We start from the raw sequence: 13719 nt of genomic DNA on the forward strand, positions 1-13719 counted from the left end.
ACCTGTATGAAGGAATAGAAAGTGAAAGAATTGGTTATTTCTACATTTTGGTAAAGCAAAGCACTCAGATAATTAATTATGTAATCACTGGCATTTATTTCTCAGAAAATTAGGTAAATTCAGATCATACGCATAAGTGCTGGGAATTATGTGAGGAGCATCTTGATCTTGCTCATAATTCTTTGAGCTGGTCCAAGCTCCTGACAGCCTTTCTGGAAACTTCCCAGATTGTGTGAATCTACACCATGATTCCACATAAAACTGACATCAAATCCATAACAACACATTAATATTGCACTATCCACTTTTGCAAAAAATACCTTCAGTTTTATTTATTTAATGCAAAATTCCAGCTCAAAATTATTTAGATACAAAAATGCTCATGGAGCAGTGCTCCACAAATACTGAAAGAGATGATCTTGCCAACACCTTGAGTTGATATCTGAGAAAAGAACGTATTGCTGTTGCACAGAATTCATAAAAATGTGCAAAGATATAACTCCAAATATGCCTGAATTTCATACAACTGTGATAGAAATATCCCAGAGCCAAATTTACTTACACATACACTGTCTATGCTACGTTGATCACAGAATTGAAAGTATCAATTCAATTTATCAAATAGGGATGCTCAAAGAAAACAGTTCTGAGCAAGTAACTCTCCCAAACTCACAATAATAGGAAGAATAAAAAAATGACACCCTCACCTGTACCCCAATTGTAATTTGCCTATTTTTCAACACATTTACTGTTTTACCTGCCTGGTTTTATTTTACATTAGTGGAAATAGAATGGAATATTGGTCTTCTTTTAATTGTTTTTCTTCAAAAGAAGTTTAAATAATGTTTGTATAAACATTGGATAACTGAAAAGTTGGTGCTTGCTAAGGAAAGACCAACAGTACAAGAACATGCAATCACACATGACATAATTACATGTGGTTCTTCTGCCATCAACTGAAAATCTCCAGCAGAGAACCCTTAAGAAAAGTAGTAAGAATACAGGAGTCCAGGATAATACTGTGTTTCTACTGGTTATTGCTTATTGATACACAGATATACTGAAAATTTTCAAATGAATGCTGAACCTAGAGTCTTTTTTCTAAATCTCAGAAACCTGACTCTGTACTGCAGGAATAAGTTAAGAGGCCTACGCATTACTCTAATCTCTTCAACCAGCACAGCTACCTCTTTTTCACGTTTCTCACACAGTCAGGATGTGGATTGTCTCGCTGTGTCTTTGGCACAAAAATATGTGCCTGTGTCCTCAGGTGTCAGATTGCTCATTTCCATGTAGGCTGTACTGGTGGACTTGTCTGTAGTGAGGGTAACTCAGCCCTGGAACTTTGGTGCATATCTTGTATCACCACCACCAGGGTAAATACTTACCATCCACTCAAGTCCTTGTCCGGGGCACTGCTGCACCTGGTGCATGTTGTAGCTTGTGAAGGTGTATCACTGATGTCCCAGGCTTCCTCAACTCAGCCCCAGACTGCACCAGCTTCACCTGGGAGTTCACACCTGTGGGCAGAGATTGGATTGAAAGGACTTCCCTGCCTGGGCCTAGTTCCCCTCTCAGTCCAAGGACTGGAACCCTTACCTGTGGACACTGTGAGCAAGAAGAGGGTTTTTCATACCCATTCCATGCTGCGGGCTGTGCTCACACAGCCACATTAGTGAGTTGAGATGTATACTTGTGATATCCTTATACACAAACTTTTCTGTATTTATTTCAATAGCAGAAGTGTATTTGCATATTAATAAGGTAGAATAATCATAGTTGAATCCTAGTCCAAGAAATAGAAGAAGCAAATTATTTACTTAGGCTTAACTCTCAAGATTGTGAACACTAATTGAGCCCACTGCCAGTTCTTAACTCTTCAGTAGAGGAATTCCAACTGGATATTAGACAAACAGGACATGCTCCTCTCAGAGAACCATCAGACAAGCTTTGCACGGTCACTTCATTGGGTTTTATTATCAGAAATTTGATGTAGATACTTTAGATTCACTCTATTTTAATTTTTATGTGTTTTCTTATTAAATCCTCATGAGATGAAGATTAAAAAGTATTATTGTGAGTCAATCATACAGGGTCCCCACACCTTTCTCTTCACAAATGTTCATTTACCGTCAAAATTTTCTCCCATTAGCTTTCCCTTCTCAGCCTCCATAGCCTGCCTTTATGACGACATATTCTCTTTCTCCTTTTCTGTCTATATATGTAAATATTGCTTTCCCTCTCATCTCACTCATTTTTCCTGTTCAGTATCATGATTTGCAACATTGTTCCTTAGTGAAAACATGCATATCATTTTGTTTCCTGTTCAATTATAATTTATTGACCATGAGCCTTTCCTACATTATTGTCATAGTGTTTACTTTTCTGTCCAAAATATTCCCCCATCATTTCTATTATCTGTTATTATTCTCATACTATGAGTTTTTTATATTCCACATGAGTGTAATTATTCTAATACTGCTTTCTCCCATCTGACTCATTTCAATTATCTTGATGCTACACATCTCTCTATTTATACACAAATTTTGTTAATTCATTTTTCCTAACAGCTACATTGTATTCATTCTCTAGATGTGTCTACCATAGTTTGTTTATTAACTCATATATTCTGTGGCACTTGGGTTGTTTCCAGGTACTGGTTAATGTGAATACTCTACAAGAATTATAGGAAAGCAGAGTCTTCTTACTTAGCATAGTATTTTATTTTAATATCCTTTGTTAATATAACTAGGAGCACTATATCTGGATTAAATTGAAGATAATTTCTAGATTTTTGAGCCAATATCCTAGAAACATATTTCAGGGTATTTATGAACGTATTTTGTGCTTAAATTCTCCAGGAAAATAAAGTATTTTGAAACAACTGCTGACCATCAATAATTTCTTCACTTGTGGTTATATCAGTCCTTTTCCTTTATTAATAGAAAACACCAGAAATCAAGAAAACTCTCCTAGCCTTTAAATATACACCTCCTATAGCCTGGATTGATATGGCCACAGCGTCCCCTGCTGCCCAGAACTGCCAGCAATGAGGCTCTTGTTTGGGTTCCCAGCACTGCCACACTCACACCTCTTCTTGGGTCTTGACCTGCTGTCAGTCTCTGAGAGCACAGTAGCATAAGGACCCGAATTCAGAATGCTCCTGCACACACTGCTCTTCTTTTAAATTATATTTAACTAACAGTGTTTTCATGATGTTAATATTTTTATGTTTATGTACATGCATTTTCAGATGACACCCAATTTATAACTCAAAACAAAGGTGTTCCCTGATATTCCTCTTGCCCATAAATCGCTATTGACATGTACAATTTCACCTGGATAGATAATTTTCTCTATCTCCAACCTTCCTGCTCCTGGTAAACTTTGTACTAGTTTAAAGGAGAAATAGCAGTTTTGGGGCCAGAGAGATATCTTGGAGTTAAGGCGTTTGCCTTGGATGCAGAAGGATGGTAGTTCGAATCCTGGCATCCCATAAGGTCCCCTGAACCTGCCAGGTGCAATTTCTGAGTGTAGAGCCAGGAGTAACCCTTGTGCGCTGCCGAGTGTGACCCAAAAACCAGAAAAATATAGGGGCTCTCTCAGAAACACAAGGAGAAATCTTGACTTTATGACTACATGATTCTTTCCTTAATGAATTCTTTTATTAAACCTTCACCACTACCATGCTTTTTCAGACCATTTACATAGGGGTTAGAAGTATAGTTCTTGGAAATAAATTCACAACTCGATTTTATTTCACAATACACCTCCCTCCCAGTATCTGATATTTCACCACTTTCCTTATGTATCTTTTAATACAACAGTCATTCTACTACTTTCTCTCTATTACATGGTAATATTATTTTTTATTATTCTATTTTTGATTCATTTAATTCTTTATTTATACTATTGTAATTATAAAGCTATTCATTGTTGATGTTGAGATATAATGTTTAAGAACCAATTTCACCCCCACTGTCAACCTTCCTCCACCAATATTCCGAGCGTCCATTCAATACCTCCTACCTTAACATCTTAACACCATATTAACTAACACCTTTCAAAGATTGGTTGTTGTCATTTTGGATTTCAGTGTCAAATTAGTGGTTTGGATAATTAGTTCTGTTCTTCCTTAGCAACACCAATGATCCCGAACTCCCAAGACACTTGTTCTCAATGGTCACACTTATTTGTTTTTTGTGTTTCTCTTTCTCCACTTTCTTCTCTTCAAAATAAACTCTGGGGCAAGGATCACCTAGACTATCACCATTTGAACAATTGCATTTCATAATGCAGTTATTCTAAATACCACATGTAAGTGATAGAATCCTGCATTTATACATCTTCTGGGCTACTTCATTTAACTTATCTTCCAGTTCCATCCAAATACTAGGAAGTTACATGATAGCACATTTCCTAATAAATATGTAGAATTTCATTGTATATTTGTGGCACATTGAGGTGATCCAATGATCTGTTGTTGGACATATAGGTTGATTACTACTCTTATCTATTGTATTGTATTGTACCAAGTACTGCACAGGGAATGAATGATTTTTTTGTCCTGAGGAGAGATACCCAAAAGCAGTACTGCTTAGTCATATTGTGACTCAATTCGAAGTTATCTGAGAATCCTCCACACTATTTTTCTACAGTGTTCAAGTAGACAACATTCCCATCAAAAGGGGATGAGATATCCTCCTTCACCACATCCCATCCAAAACAGACTGTTCGCACTATTTTTGATATGTACCATCCTCATTGGTGTAAGATTATATCTCATTGTACTACTGATTTGGATTTTCTTAAAGATAATTTTTCAGAACCCCGCTGTGGAGGTGAGCCCACAGTGCTCTTATCCACGAGAACCTAAAGTCAAGACTCTGAGAAATATCACAGTCTTATATATTAGAGAAGTCCAGGGACTTGTGACAAATCCCTAGGTCAGAAGTTAGACAAAGGGAGAAAGATGGGTTTAAGACCAGTATAAAAACAGACTGAAGGCCAGGTAAGGTAAAAGAATACAGCCCAAAGTAGATAAGGGTCTGTAAAAATCAGGGAGAAATGCTTCAGCAAAGTGTAGAAAATGTTCAATCCAAATGCCCTTCCCACTGTATCCTCCAATGGAGAATCAACTCTCAACCACACAGTTAAAAGCCAATCATGATTAAGGTATTATTTAAAGTGGTGGTTTCCTTTTATGGCTGGCTGGTGCTGGACTGTAGAACTAGAAAAAGTGGTAATATCAGCGTTATAATCTAAGAAAAATGATGTGTCATCACATCAAGTGAAGGAGAGGACAAACATTCATCTTCCATATTCTCTGCACTAGAGGCCTTGAGATGGATGGGCCTGATTGCCATGCCAAGGTCACACCTGCATTATTCTATTCCTGATATTACCAAAATATCCCTGGTGGGAACCAGGGCTTATCTTGTTCATCATAAGTTCATTGCAAGTTCACTTTACCATTATAGGCTATATCTTCTTTGCTTTAAGTAAAATTCCTGAGAGAAATCCAAAGTGTTCACATGCATATAAGCCTTTGGGAAGTGCAGAGTCATTGACTTGGAATGAGGCAGCTCTGGACTTCATGTTTTGTATGGCCTTTAGTCACCTGCTTTATAGGACAAATTCATGCATGTTTCACTTGAGTCAAAGCAGATTAACTTTTAAAATACTCTATAAAATATTGAGTGAGATCACAGATATTTCACCTTTTATCTGACTCATTTGCCTAATTACCTTCCAGGAGCTTGAGAGATAATCTGGGGCACTGAGTAGTTGTCTTGTACATGGCGGAGATGGGTTAAAACCATAACAACCCATATGACTTGCCCAAACAACTGGAAGTTACCACTGAGAGGTAGTATACAATATTTAGTATAAGATATGTCAATACCTGTTCCAAGCATTATAACAACATCATTATAACAACATCAGTGATTCAGTAGCCCTGGAGTCTCAAATCCTGAGAAAACCTCTGGATCTGGGTGCTCTGTATCCAAATACTGTCCAGGAGAGATTTATCTACCACACTTAGTGCAAAAAGTAGTCCGTGCCACCCTGCTGGGGTTTTGCACAGATTTTCCTACCTGTCCACGCTGTCCTGGTGGGTTTTGACTGGCGTATTATGATTAGGCCCTCGAGGTTCGTCTGGTTCTGTCTGACTGGGGGGGTCTGTACTTTATGTCCACGTTGAGGCGCCACTTGTCCTGGCCTGCAGGACAGTTTAATCCATCGGTATAGAGGGATCCCAGCCTGAAAAGAGAATGGGGAGAAAGAAGGAGGCCAAGCAAAATGAGGCTTGTCAAGTTTCCATTTATTGATAGGTACAGGGTTCTTTTAAGCACAATTTTTATAGGGGGTGGAAAAAAGTAGGATAAAATAGCCCACATTACAGAAGTCATCTTACAGGTAATTTCTACATGCCATCTTTACATAAGGGGCACAGGAACACCTTAGGGCTAGTGATATTACAAGCATCTTGGAATATATGCCTGATAGGAAGCTATGATATTTCTTAGGGCTCTGGGTCTAGCCAATGCTTTAGTTATGTACTCTTGCTACACAAGACTGGTTTGTCCTGCTAAATTCCATATTAGGGTTCAGTCTCTGACAGTAGCTCAACTGAAAAACTCAATGCACAGCCTCTCCAGCAGTATAACAACAGCCGAGCACAGAATCAGTGAACTGGAAGATCAAATGCAGAACAACTCCTGACAGCAGAAGAGACTGGAAAAAACCTTAAGCAAACGTTCATACAATGGAAAAATTACTCATAGAATGTGAACAAATGAAAATGGAATTCTCTGATAAGCTCAGCAGAAACAAAATAAGAATCATTGGAGTCCCAGAAGCCCAGGAAGGGATCCACAAAAAAATCCACAGACAAAGACATCATCACAGAGAAAGTCTCAGAACTAAAGACTTCATGCAATCAAATCCTGCATGCCCAAAGTGTAACAGCTAAAAGAGACCCAAAGAAACACACCCCAACACACATCCTAGTCACAATGACGAACTCTAAATATAGTGATAGAAAACTGAAAGCAGCAATATCAAAAATGGAAATTACATTCAAAGGAACATACATAAGATTTACAGCAGGCATGTCACAAGAAACTCTCAAGGCCAGAAGACAGTGGTGGGGATATTGTGAAAAGACTGAAAGATATGGAGGCTTCACCTAGAATACTGCACCCAGCTTGACTCACATTTAGGTCGAAGGAAGGATACATAGCTTAACAAATAAGTAACACTTCAAAAACTTCACAGATGCAAAATCAGCCTGAAAGGAAAAACTGAAAGGTTTAATTTAAGACAAGAGAGACCAACAGACACACCAAACTTATACACAAAGATGGCATTAAATCCTATGACAATCATCTCACTCAATATCAATGGACTAAATGCATCAGGTAAGTGATACAGAGTGGCAAAATGGATCAAAAAGATGAACCCAACCTTCTGTGCCTACAAGAAACACATCAGAATAGTCAGAACAAACATAGACTCAAAGTCAAAGCCTGGAGGAAAATCATCCAAGCAACATCTTTAAAAAAGCTGGGTGACCATGTTAATATCTGATAAAATCAACTTTAGACTCATAAAAATTGTAAGGAATAAAGATGGACACTTTGTACTAATCAAAAGATATGTGCAACAGGAAGAAATCACAAAACTAAACATACACACACCCCAATGAAAGTCCAGCATATTATCTAATACAATTATTGACAATTTGAAAGAAGACATCAATAATAACACAATAAATGTGGCAGTCCTTAACATGGCCCTATGAACACTTGATAGGTCACAAGACTAAAACCAAACAAAAATATATTAAACTTAAAAGAAAAATGATAGAAAGATACCAAGGAGAAAAATAGAGAACAATCTATCACCTGAAATCTGAATACACATTCTTCTCAATGTACATGGGTCATTCTCCAGGATAGATCACATGCTGGCACATAAAACATACCTCCGTAAAATCAAGAAGATAGAAATTTTTCAGGCTACTTTCACTGACCTCAAGGCTCTAAAATTAGTTGTGAACTACACAAGGACACAGAAGAAATACTTTAACAACGGGAAATTAAATAGCCTGCTACTGGACAACCAGTGGGTTTGAGATGAAATCAAAGAGGAAATCAAAACTATTCTGAAAACAAATGACAATGAAGACACAAATTATCAGAATCTATGGGAGACAGCAAAAGTTTTACTGAAAGGAATATTTATAGCTTTGCAAGCACACATCAGGAAGGAGGAAGGGGCATAACTGAATGGCTTAATGACACAGTTTATAAAATTAGAAAATGATCAATAAAAGGAACCAAAAATAGGGAGACAGAAGGAAATAACAAAGCTGAGAGCAGAAATCAATGAAGTGAAAACCCAAAAAAACATTGTTGATGGAAATGTTGCACTGGTGAAACGGGGGAGTTCTTACATGACTGAAACCCAACCTCAATCATGTTTGTAATCTAGGCGTTTAAGTAAAGATATTAATTTTAAAAAGAAATAAGAGATGAAATGCGGAAATGGAAACAAAAGCTTATCATGGATTGGCAGGATAAACGTCATCAAAATGGCAATACTCCCCAAATGGCCAAATTTCACATGAAAAAATGCTCCACTCACTAATCAAGTATGTGCAAATAAAAACAGCTATGAAGTACCATCTCACCCCAATGGAGATTTGCACACATCACAAAGAATGAATACAAGAAGTGCAGTCGACAATGTGGAGGGAAAGGAACTCTTATTCACTGCTGGTGGGAATGCTGCCTAGTCCAATATTACGTAACCATCGGGAGGGATGAAGTCATGAAATTTTCCTGTACAAGGATGTCCACAGAATCTATTATGCTGAGTGAAATAATCCAGAGAGATAGACACAGATTAGTCTTAATTATCTATGAATTTTAATAAAAATAAAAGATATTTTTGCAATAATTCTCAGAGACAAAAGAGAGTAAGGCTGGAAAGTCCAGCTCATGACATGAAGAGTCATGTCACATCACACCACAGAGTGTGATGCATGCAGTTAGAGAAATAACTACATTGCGATCAATCATAACCATATGAACAAATTAGGGAAGTACAAAGTTTATCTAGTGTACAGGCTGGTGTGGGGTGAGGAGGAGGGAGATTTGGGACATTTGTGATGGGAATGTTGTACTGGTGAAGGGTGGTATTCTTTATATGACTGAAATCTAACTACTATATATTTGTAATCAAATTGTTAATAAAGATATTAATAAAAAAGACCCTAGCCTAGGCTTCAGCCTAAGGTTTATACAAAAACCAAGATCTCTAATTCCAGAGGTCTGACTTTGACAACCTCAACTGAACAGAACAAAGAAAGACAATACTCTAGGATCTGTGCAAAAACCAAGATCACTAATTACGAAAGATTGACTAAAACAACTGTGATGAAGCCAAACTCCTAGAACAATAAAGAAAGACTCAATCCTAGACTTTGTTCTATCAGCTGTACAAACACTAAGATATCCAGTTACAAAGGACTGATTTTGTCAGCCACAATTGAGAATATCTTCTCCTTGCATCAGAAAAGGACTTGGGGTTCATCAGAGATCCTGTCCAGAGCCTTCAGTAGTTCCCATGACAATATATTTAAAGAGTGGAAAAAAACGGTATATTTTAGGCCAAGGGAATTCCCTTTGTAATGTCCCCAAAACTTACTGTACTTATGCAAAACAAAAACAAAAACAAAAAAAAAAACACCAACAATTAAAAGCAAAAACAGAACAAACAACAACAACAACATACACATACAACCTTGCCAAACCCTCCCACTATTTTTTCCTTTTTAGTGTTACAGTCATTTTAACTGGTGTTTATTTTCACTGTCATGTTTCTTTTCTGTTAATGGTTTCTTTTTTATTTCTTTTCTTTCTCTTTTGTTTCTTTTTCTCTTTTATCCATTTAAATTGATATTAATAGCTCCCAGACAGACCATTTTCAGCATGTTTTTTTTTATCTTTTTTACTTTTTTCTAACAAAACCATAAGGCTTGAATCATCTTGTTTTGCCTCATTAATGAGGGTGGGAAGTGGATGGTACCAGGAGTAAACAGTTGTATAAATATTGAGTGGAAATAAAAAATGATCAGACCCAAACACTGTACCAAAGTCATCAACAACAGACTCAAGTTACCCAATCTACATCAAGATACATACAAAATTGCACTGGCTACTCTAGCAGTCCAAGGAGCAAAAAGGGGAGTTATGGGATGCATGCTGGGAAAAGAGGTGGAGAGAGGACAACACTGGTGGTGGGAATGGCCCTAATTCACTGTCACTTTTTACCTTAAATATATCTGTGAAAGACTTGTAATTCACATTGGTCACAATAGAAAAAAGAACACTCCCCTTCACCAGTGATTTAAGCTTGTTGTTTATTATGATGACTTAGAGCTTCAGGGTCTGGGATCTAATAATAATTCAATTCTTTATAAAAAAGTGAATTGATGGTGGGAATACAATATAAATGTCTGCAGAAATAGTTTTCCTCTCTGTTCAACAAGAGTACTTGATACCCCCTTGGTGTTAATTTTTGGATAACATATTCAGTATCTTCTGATGCCATCAACAAATAATTAAAATTGTTTTACATTACATACATTTTGAGTTCTATCACACTTATCACAAATGATATGTTACATCGAATATATATTTGAGGTCTTTTTAAATTATGATTAGCATGATACATGAAGAGTCTGGGTGTATTCTATACAAATTGATTCACTAATCCATATCAGTATGAAATACATTTCCCATTGAAAAGAGGGACTTTGCAAATAGTAATTTGACTAATGTCAAGACAGGTATTATATAAGAATAAATATTAGCTCTGGACTCAAGATCTGTTATAAAAAGAACAGAGGTGATGTTGCAGAAATGTTGTGTAAACTAGGTCTTGTTGACTTTTAAATCTTTAAGTTCTTAGGACATATTGCATCAGACAAAAACTTTTGAATGGCCAACATTTTCTAACATCACTCTATAAGAAATCAACCATGTGCAGACCCACTAGATTCATATACCACTTATTTGCATATCTATCAGGCTCCAAATGTCATCTTGGTGTTTCCTAGTATGTTTTCTTATGGGCCAGTTACTGGAACTTTTCTGTCATTCTGGGCCTAGTTTTTGGTGTCATATATCTGAAGCCTGTCATGGCTGTGGTTTTTGTGGGGAGCCTAGCTGATGAAACCTGGGACATAGGACACCTCGGTAATTCCTAATCTGGTCACCCACGTGACCAAAAGGCCCATGCCTTGAGAACAAAGGAAATAGACAAAAATAAAGTAATTCAGAGCAGCCCAATATATCCAGCCAGAAAGAAAAATATAGAGTTTGCCTTTGTGTTAGCAAACATTATTAAGAACTCTGTTTGAATCTTATGCCTTTTAGTAAAACGTGCTCAGGTCTATCTTTTTGCCCCTCCCTATTACCTGCCCCAGTTTATGCTAATGAATGCTTGTAACTGTGATTGGTGTAAAATTTGTAACACCCCTGACGTGTTTCAGCCCTTAAAAGCTGATCCCCCAACAATAAACTTCCCTTTTTGAACAGCATGTGTTGTCTTGAAGGCTTCTGTTACTAATTTCTCTAGTTCTTCTTTACAGGTCGGTTCTGCTCGAGTGAACCCACTAATAACTAGCAACTTTCATTTCCACACCCCCGCGGGTCGGGGGACTCCCACGGAAGTTGCAGGTTTTGTCTATGGAAAATCAAGGTATATTACAGAAACTAGCTGATCCTTGATGACAATCAAAGAACACAGCAAAATCAGCTCTCCAACTCCTAACTTCAGGTAGGAATGCCTCCGCCAAAGGACGGGGACAATTCCTGCCTGTCTTTGGGCTACAGCAGACACTTTTAAAAGCGATACCTGGGGCTACTTCCTGATCCCCAGTGTCAATCAAGAAAAACACAGCACAATCAGCTCTCCAGTAGATAACTTCAGGTAGTTCCTGACTCTGCGGAAAGAAGTTAAGAGGACTAAGCATTCCTCTAATCTCTTCACCCAGCCCAGCTGCTTCTTCCTCAGGTTTCTGACATAGTAAGGGTGTGGGTTGTCACATTGAGTCTCTCACACAGAAATATATGCCTGTGTCCTCAGGCCTCAAATTGCTCATTTCCATGTAGGCTGTGCTAGTGGATTTGTCTGCAGTGAGGGTGACTCTGCCGTGGAACTTCTGTGCGTAATCTGTATCACCATCAGCAGGGTAAATCCATCCCATCCACTCAAGCCCTTTTCCAGGGCGCTGCTGCACCCAGTGCATAACATAGCTTGTGAAGGATGCCTGGCAGAAGATCTTCAGTAATGTTCCAGGTTTCCTCAACTCAGGCCAGACTGCACCAGCTGCTCCTCGGAGTCCACACCTGTGGGCAGAGATTGCATTGGAAGGACTTCCCTGACTTGTCTTGGTTCCCTTCTCAGTCCAGGGACTGGGACCCTTACCTGTGGCCACTGTGAGCAGGAAGAGGATTTTCCATAGCCATTCCATGCTAAGGACTGTGCTCACACAGCCACTTTAGTGAATAGAGCTGTAGACTTGTGATGTCCTTACACACAAACTTTTCTGTATTTATTTCAATAGGCAAACTGTATTTGCATATTCATAAGGGAGAATCATCATAGTTGAATCCTAGTCCAATATATAAAAGAAGCAAATGATTTTCTTAGGCTTAACCTCAAGAGTGTAAACACTAATATTTTGAGGTCATGCCTGTCCTTAACTCTGCAGTAGAGAAATTCCTACTGGATATTAGACACACAGGACATGCTACTCTCAGTGAACCATCAGATAAGCCCTAGCACCGTCACTTCCTTGGGTTTTATTAACAAAAATTTGATGTAGATATTTTTGATTCACTCTATTTTAATTTTTATCTGTTTTCTTATTAAATCCTCATGAGATAAAGATTAAAAAATATAGTTGTGCGTTAATCATACAAGGTTCCCACACCTTTCTCTTTACAAGTTTTCATTTACTTCCCAAAATTTCTCCCATTAGTCCTCCCCTTTTCCTCCATAGCCTTCCCTTATGACAGACACATTCTCTTACTTCTTCTCTTTCTCTCTCTCCCTTTCTCTCTCTCTTATTCCTCTTATCTGACTCCAGTTTTCCAGTTCAGTATCATGCTTTGCAGCACTGTTTCTGAGGATAATAATGCATATCGCTTTATTTCATTTCAATTATAATTTGTTGACCATGAGCCTTTCCTATATTATTGTCATAGTGTTTGTTTCTCTGTCTAAACATTTATGTTATTTGTTATTATTATTCTTTTTTTTTTTTTTTGGTTTTTGGTTTTTGGGCCACACCCGGCAGTGCTCAGGGGTTCCTCCTGGCTGTCTGCTCAGAAATAGCTCCTGGCAGGCGCAGGGGACCATATGGGACACCGGGATTCGAACCAACCACCTTTGGTCCTGGATCAGCTTTTTACAAAGCAAACACCGCTGTGCTATCTCTCTCCGGGCCCTGTTATTATTATTTTATTGTTATTTCTATTAACTATTTTAATTTCTTTTATCTGTTATTATTCTCATACTATTAATTTTATATCCCATATCAGTGTAATCATTCTAATACTGCTGTCTCCTGTGTGACTCAATTCACTTAGAATTATTCCACATATCTCTCTATTTATACACAAATTATATTAATTAATT

At 37.7% G+C, this 13719-nt stretch overlaps 1 pseudogene; it reads right to left on the reverse strand.

Annotated features, from left to right (window-relative positions):
- Nucleotides 1–12118: 12118 nt before the first annotated feature.
- LOC126015884 (immunoglobulin heavy variable 1-69-like) lies at nucleotides 12119–12550 on the reverse strand (annotated as a pseudogene).
- Between the last annotated feature and the right edge of the window lie 1169 nt (nucleotides 12551–13719).

The sequence above is a fragment of the Suncus etruscus genome, chromosome 8, assembly GCF_024139225.1.
Source record: "Suncus etruscus isolate mSunEtr1 chromosome 8, mSunEtr1.pri.cur, whole genome shotgun sequence".
NCBI classification, from domain to species: domain Eukaryota; kingdom Metazoa; phylum Chordata; class Mammalia; order Eulipotyphla; family Soricidae; genus Suncus; species Suncus etruscus.